The following is a 7,985-nucleotide window of genomic DNA, read 5'->3' as shown; positions in this document are numbered from 1 at the left end:
CCAAAAGATTCCTTTCATAGGTCATCATGAAATTTTTTGGCTGTTCAAATCCTAGCACTCCTACGAACCGCGGAAGCCGCATAAACCTTTCGCTTCCACTTACGCTTGGGTTTATCATGCTAAATACTCCCTCTGTAAACTAATATAAGAGTGTTTAGATCACTAAAATAGTAATCTAAACGCTCTTATATTAGTTTACGGAGGGAGTAATAAGTAAGATCGAGGGTACGGTACAGGGTCCAATGGGGACGCTCGCGCGTGCCAACTAGAATCCATTCGAGAGTTCACGGGGGAGAGAACGACAAATGGTTCGTTGGTTGGTTGGGTTTCTTATTCGAGTTGGTTAGCTTTGTACTGGCAGATCAGTAGATGGTGATAATCTAGATCCAACGACGACAGGGACTCCATGGCAGCCGGTTGGCCGCCACCAGCAGACTTGCTTGACGGGTCTACCATTGGGTTGGAAGAAAGTGACGTATGGGATCTGAAAACGAGGTACTTCGTCCGACGCTGGCTGTATGCCGTGGGCAGGTATACAAAGATTCCAGAAGGGAGACAAAACGGTAACTTGTTTAGTCTAATTCAAGGGTACGTTGGGCGAAATAGCACCAAAGATCAGATGGCCGAGTTGGTCTAAGGCGCCAGATTAAGGCTCTGGTCCGAAAGGGCGTGGGTTCAAATCCCACTCTGGTCAAAAATTCTTTTGCCTTTTTTCCCCACATGCATCATCACTGTGGTCAATATGTTTTGTTGATGCATATATGCTCAAGAGAAAGTGTGGCAAAGTGTGGCAAATTAAAATTGAGGCCGAGAGAAACTACCATCTCCGAGGCCGACATTCTTACAATTGTAGTCAAGGGTTCTATGGCAATCTGACCTCTTGCATGTGCAATGTTTGTTCTTCTATGCTCTATCCAATTTGAATTAATCAAACATGTCTGTGTAGGAGATATGTCCTAAAGGCAGTAATAACAATTATTATTTAATTATCCCCAAGTTGGTAATTAATGTTTATATTTCGTGCTATAATTGCAATGGTCCTTCAGCCCATATATCCATAACGGATCAGCGGAAAGCCCATGTGAATTGGTGGAATAATAAATGGTAAAATGTATTACTAGTCATGCCTCTAAAACTAGCTCAAGTGTTGCATGATGGTTACGTTTTCGTGATCATGGGCATGAGTATGCCAAAAAATCTGAGGACATAATGCTAGAGGAACACTTGTGTTGAATCGACCCAATTGTTGTTATGCTGTGAGATACATTCGTCACAAGTTAATGGTTCATAACACAAAGAAAATTAAACATTTGCATAATTCCTTAGACCATGAGAGTCTCAAGTTCCTTCCTACTTGTTTCATGAACTTTGGGGTTTGTTAAATGTCATATGTAATAGGTGGCTATTATGACGGCTTACAGGTTCACGAAAAACTATGACATGGGACTAGATAGCTCAAGATTGGGGTTTGCTCCTCTGACGATGAAGAGATGTTCTTAGGGCCTCTCAATGTTACAGTATCAATCATCGTCTGACCAGAAACACTATTATTTGATCATAGGGATGCCGGAACATGGGAACGAGAAATGAGAACAGAAGCCGTAACGAGGAAACTGGCATAGTCAACAAGTTGTTGATTCACGGGGATGCCGATAAATCTCACCTCGTGTTTTTGTAACATATCGCGAAGCAACATGAATAGCACATGTAACTAAAGGTTCACTTGAATATTTATTCATGTGGGTATAGCGGTCAGTATGGATGTCCATGGTTCTGCTATTGATCATTCATCAGAAGGGGTTCCAGACATGTCTATACTTCATCGAACCTATAGGGTCACACACTTAAGGGTCATCTACCTACTAAGTTCCAGGTTAGGAGTCTGAGAGAAAGTCACTAGAAAAGTTTCAGAAAGAAAAATGGAACTATTTCAGAGATATCGAAAATGTTTCAGAGTAAACCATCATAACAGAAATGTTTCGAAGTAAACCACTAAGCCGGAAAAGTTTTGGAACACCTCTGGAATATATTGGAGGGTGTTGGACAAGTTTTGGGACCTTCCAGAATTTTCTGGTTAGCCCCAACGCAATGTTCCTGGCAGGAAGACAACCTCCCCAGCCCCCCTTTTTGGGCTGCCATCTCAAGCCCTCCTGCACCATTTCCTCCGCTGTAATAGAGGTGGAAAGGAGCTCTCCGCTTCATCCAAGTTTCTTACCACGAGGCATGCAATGATCTGTCATTCTTTATCTCCCTCCATGAAATAGTTCGCACCCGGTGAGCTGTGCTGGTAACGAGCGAAAGACCCGATTGTAGAAGAGGATGAGGATCGTGATTGCGGGGCTGAAAACTAACTATTGTATGAAGTGGTGGAGCTTGCTAGAAGAATCTCATATAACCTCGCCTAAAAAAATATTTCACAACTTGATCCAAGGCTGGGGGCCAATGCCCCCTCCCTCGATATGTGCATAGCTCTACCTCCATTTGTCGCGTGTTTGGTAGCAGGTGGCGAGTTTGGAGTTAGTGCATTCGATTGTGAGTGCCACTCGGTCCAAGAACCTGATGTTAGAAGTAATCTTAATGTGTCTTGGCTGCACATGGCGAGCTTGGAGTTAGTGCATTCGATTGTGAGTGCCGCTCGGTCCAAGAACCTGATGCTAGAAGTAATCTTAATGTGTCCCGACGGTATAGTGTGTATTAAGTAGCAATTCTAATTAGTGTAAGATACATGAGGACTTTAGTGTGCAGAAGCTTCCTTACACCGGAGCTCGTCTTCTCGTCACCCTCGTACATGATCTGCACGTCAAATGACGTGCTAGACTTCTAGTTCCAGTAGGCGGCAAACACGGCCTGACAGATACTGTAGATCATGTTTATGCAACGCTTTGCATGGCGGTAATGCTGATACGTGTCCAACGTATCTATAATTTATTATTATTTCATACTATTATATTATCAATCTTGGATAATTTATATGCTTTAATATGCAACTTTATATGATTTTTGGGAACTAACCTATTAACCCAGTGCCTAGTGCATGTTGATGTTTTCTACATGTTTTTGGTTTTCTAGAAAATCTATACCAAGCGGAGTTCAAACGCTATGAAACTTTTCGACGATTTTTGCATGGACAAGGGGTGGTTAAGTGCCAATCCCCCGTGAGCAAGGGCGCGGTCTACTCTGCCTCCTCAATTCCAACACCTCGGAAGGGAGAGCGTGTGATGTTTATCTCCCACCTTATCCGAGGACTCAATTTTCCTCTTCACCTCTTTTTTCAGGGCCTACTGTTTTTCTATGGGCTCCGGTTCCACCACCTGGCCCTGAACTGCATCCTTCACATCGCCACCTACATCACCTTTTGTGAGGCATTCCTCCACATAGAGCCCCATTTCAGGCTCTGGCTGAAGCTGTTATGCGTTAAGCCGCACAACAACTGCCCCATTCTCATAGAGTGCGGAGGGGCTATGATCAGGAAGATCAACAATGTCTCTTGGCCGAAAGACAAGTTCATCGAGACCATGAAGCCATGGTAGGAAGAATGGTTATACATGGCCAACATGCCATCAGGGAGCCAGGAGGGGGTCCCTGCTTTCTCGGTCACGCCTTCAAGGAGGTTGCACTCCTGGACCGCAAAAAAACCTCGTCTGGGGAACTAGGAACAGGTGGAGGATCTTCAGTTTAAGGTGAAGGCCGCCGTCAATGAGGGCTTCTAATCCATGAGAAGATTCACATAGCCGATAAATCAAAACTCTGGGAAATTCCAAATGATAGATGGTGGTGCCCTTTCTATAAACACGTCAAAGGAGGATGCACTTACTTTTCGAGATCTTTGATTCTTTATTCTTGTGAGGTGTGGCAAAGAGTTTTGTCCTTGGCCAATCTAAAATGCAATTCAAACTAGGCACGACAAGATAATGGTTTCTCGCTAGTTGACAATGTGAAAAAAGATCGAGCTGACAGCTACTTTCCATTACACACGCTCCCTTTGGTAGACTATTTGGATAGCATGAAATGGTACTTTTGTCAGTATCGATTACATAGCTGCATGCGGCACATGACTTATTAACTTTGAACTAGCAAAGTGCTGGACCTAAAATAGACTAATACATGTTCATAGAATTTAAGGAAAAGGCCCTAGTTTTTGTATATATTACTAAAAATATGTTATGTTTCATCCAAACTATTTTCTCTTTCATATTAGTGGGTGCGGGATATGGGGCTGCAGAGACTATGGAATTTTCTTCCAATATGAAGCAAAGTGGTTAGGCCTTTTGCCGGATGCCTTATCTCGCAGTGGCAGAGCTGTTGGGGAACGTAGCAATAATTCAAAATTTTCCTACGTGTCACCAAGATCAATCTATGGAGTCATCTAGCAACGAGGAAGGAGTGGATCTACATACCCTTGTAGATCGCGCGCGGAAGCGTTCAAGAGAACGGGGTTGATGGAGTCGTACTCGTCGTGATCCAAATCACCGATGATCCTAGCGCCGAACGGACGGCACCTCCGTGTTCAACACACGTACGGAGCAGCGACGTCTCCTCCTTCTTGATCCAGCAAGGGGGAAGGAGAGGTTGATGGAGATCCAGCAGCACGACGGCGTGGTGGTGGAAGTAGCGGGATTCCAACAGGGCTTCGCTAAGCGCTGCGGGAGGAGGGAGGTGTGTCATGGGAGGGAGAGGGAGGCGCCAGGGCTTAGGTGCTGCTGCCCTCCCTTCCCCCACTATATATAGGGCCAAGGGAGAGGGGGGGCGCAGCCTTGGCCCTTCCTCCAAGGAAGGGTGCGGCCAAGGGAGGAGTCCATCCTCCCCAAGGCACCTCGGAGGTGCCTTCCCCTTTTAGGACTCTTTCTTTCCCTTATCTCTTGGCGCATGGGCCTCTTGGGGCTGGTTCCCTTGGCCCATACAGGCCAAGGCGCACCCCCTACAGCCCATGTGGCCCCCCGGGGCAGGTGGCCCCACCCGGTGGACCCCCGGGACCCTTCCGGTGGTCCCAGTACAATACCGGTGACCCCGAAACTTGTCCCGATAGCCGAAATAGCACTTCCTATATATAATTCTTTACCTCCGGACCATTCCGGAACTCCTCGTGACGTCCGGGATCTCATCCGGGACTCTGAAAAACTTCCGGGTTACCGCATACTAATATCTCTATAACCCTAGCGTCACCGAACCTTAAGTGTGTAGACCCTACGGGTTCGGGAGACATGCAGACATGACCGAGATGACTCTCCAGTCAATAACCAACAGCGGGATCTGGATACCCATGTTGGCTCCCACATGTTCCACGATGTCAAGGACTTAATCAATCCCGTATACAATTCCCTTTGTCTAGCGGTACGATACTTGCCCGAGATTCGATCGTCGGTATCCCGATACCTTGTTCAATCTCGTTACCGGCAAGTCTCTTTACTCGTTTCATAACACATCATCTCGTGATCAACTCCTTGATCACATTGTGCACATTATGATGATGTCCTACCGAGTGGGCCCAGAGATACCTCTCCGTTTATACGGAGTGACAAATCCCAGTCTCGATTCGTGCCAACCCAACAGACACTTTCGGAGATACCCGTAGTGTACCTTTATAGCCACCCAGTTACGTTGTGACGTTTGGCACACCCAAAGCACTCCTACGGTATCCGGGAGTTGCACAATCTCATGGTCTAAGGAAATGATACTTGACATTAGAAAAGCTTTAGCATACGAACTACATGATCTTGTGCTAGGCTTAGGATTGGGTCTTTGTCCATCACATCATTCTCCTAATGATGTGATCCCGTTATCAATGACATCCAATGTCCATGGTCAGGAAACCGTAACCATCTATTGATCAACGAGCTAGTCAACTAGAGGCTTACTAGGGACATGGTGTTGTCTATGTATCCACACATGTATCTGAGTTTCCTATCAATACAATTCTAGCATGGATAATAAACGATTATCATGAACAAGGAAATATAATAATAACTAATTTATTATTGCCTCTAGGGCATATTTCCAACAAGAGCTACAACAAATTAGTTGGGCCGGCCAATTTTTTTAATTCTAAACCATACAATTAAGTAGGCATTAATTAGTGAAATTTCAGATTGCTACAACGGTATAGCCTAACACTATACAGGGAAAGTGGTATCAAGATGATGTTGTGAAGTAAAATTTGGAGAAAGAAAGAAAATTCATGGGTGCTGGCTGGCTGGTTTTGCGGTCTTGTGCTTGTTGCAGTAGTCGGCTGCCTGGCTACTGGACCTCTCCGACTCCTATGCGGTGTACCGAGTAGTTGTCATAGCTTGGCTCAGCATTGAATCGGGGGCAGAAAGCTCAGAGCTGGATGCGAGGCAATGTTGGGCCCTGGATCTGGATGGATGCGAGGAGAGTGCTGCTAGGTTTGGTCTGCTACTAGATGGATTGGGTTGTTAGATGCACAATTTTTTTTTCTCAAGAGCTGGACGGGCCACGGCCTGGTTTTGCCCTCACTAAGCTCCGCCAGTGTTATCTCGCCTGCATTAGAAGCATGTCAGAGGTCGAAAATGACGAACAATAAACACAAGATAATCACCTGCCGCGTCTTTTATAGGAGTAGAAATCGAGAAGTATATTCTAGTAGCAATGGCATGCAAGTCATCGTGGAAACTGTCGATGAAGGACATCACTTTGCCACAACTAATTTTGTGTAAATCATGGTCCAGCGAAAAAAGTGTGGTAGAAAAAATTGTCCACCATAAGTGTAACAAGACTTGATAAGAAACTTAGCCTATGACACCCGTGGATTATATCGTTTAAAGAAAGTGTGGCAAACTAAATTTGAGACCAAGAGAATTTGCCTTCTCTGAGGACAACATACTTATAATTATAGTCAACGGCTTTATAACGATTTCATGTGCAAATTTTTGTTCTTCTATGCTCTAGCCAATCTGAATTAATCAAACATGTCTGCGGCTAAGGTGTTGTGGCACAGCTAAATTTATGTATAGTGACTTTAGGCTAGAAACCGAACATGAAATTCACAGCAAACGGTAGGTAGGAATAACTTCGCAACTCTATATAATGGCCCTGCTCTATCATTATCACATTTGTCCATGTTGTTGATGGACATTATTATTAATATTTAAACACTATGGTTCCATACCTTCTCATTCCCATACATCTAGACTCACCCAACTTTTCTCCTCAAAGCTTTATCTATAAAGCCTTCTATTGATTACATACAAATATAGAAATACATCTTCCGTTTTTCCTGAATTAATTAGTGTGAAGCGATTGGTGCATGTGATCTAATAATAAAAACGCATTTGCAAGCCAACTCAATTTGCTAGGACAAGAGTTCATTATGAGAAGCTAAATCCCTGCGGGAGCTCTCACCTAAAAAGATATCCTCGAGGCTTCGCGTAACTTATGTAGATACAACGACGTAACTCACTTTTTTTCTCTCTCCATGACTTCACCAATTCTTTTCACGCGAACGACAAGTTACCATTTCGAACAATACCGTGTTTCGCCATGGCTGTCTGGCGACCATGCCGATGGTCGTAACGTTGCGCAAATTGTACTTCATCTGCCTAGAAGACTAATGAAATTCATTTCGTGAGTAGTTCGTTGATCCCTATCCTCAGTTGACACGTGGAGCGTGCGGCTAACTTTGAGTCGTTCTGTTTCCGACCTTTACTTCGGATTTTTGTGTAGAAACGTGATCAAAAACTTGTGCGGCGTCAGAGAAGAAGAAGGGTGAAGAAACCCTGCCAAGAGGAGCAGCACCGACACCCCCGGCCGCAGGCCGAATTCCTCCACGTTCTCTCCATCCCCAAGCAGAGCACCGCGCCGTCACCCTCACGCCGTATAAATCACCGCGCCGTCACCCTCACGCCGTATAAACCACCGCCCCACCAACGCCAGACCCCCGTCGCCCTCCCTCGCGTGAGCCGCGTCCCCCTCCCCGCCGCCCCCCGCCCCAGATCCACCGACACCCCACCCCACCCCCCTCCCCCGCCGAC

The 7,985-nt window shown here is 45.5% G+C and overlaps 1 non-coding gene across 1 annotated transcript; it reads left to right on the top strand.

Annotated features, from left to right (window-relative positions):
* Positions 1-613: 613 nt before the first annotated feature.
* On the top strand, positions 614-694 carry TRNAL-AAG (transfer RNA leucine (anticodon AAG)). Its single transcript has one exon. It is a non-coding gene; the product is annotated as a tRNA-Leu (tRNA).
* The last annotated feature ends 7,291 nt before the right edge of the window (positions 695-7,985 follow it).

The sequence above is a fragment of the Triticum aestivum genome, chromosome 6A, assembly GCF_018294505.1.
Source record: "Triticum aestivum cultivar Chinese Spring chromosome 6A, IWGSC CS RefSeq v2.1, whole genome shotgun sequence".
Taxonomy (NCBI): domain Eukaryota; kingdom Viridiplantae; phylum Streptophyta; class Magnoliopsida; order Poales; family Poaceae; genus Triticum; species Triticum aestivum.
This window is presented reverse-complemented; position numbering and strand designations above follow the sequence as displayed.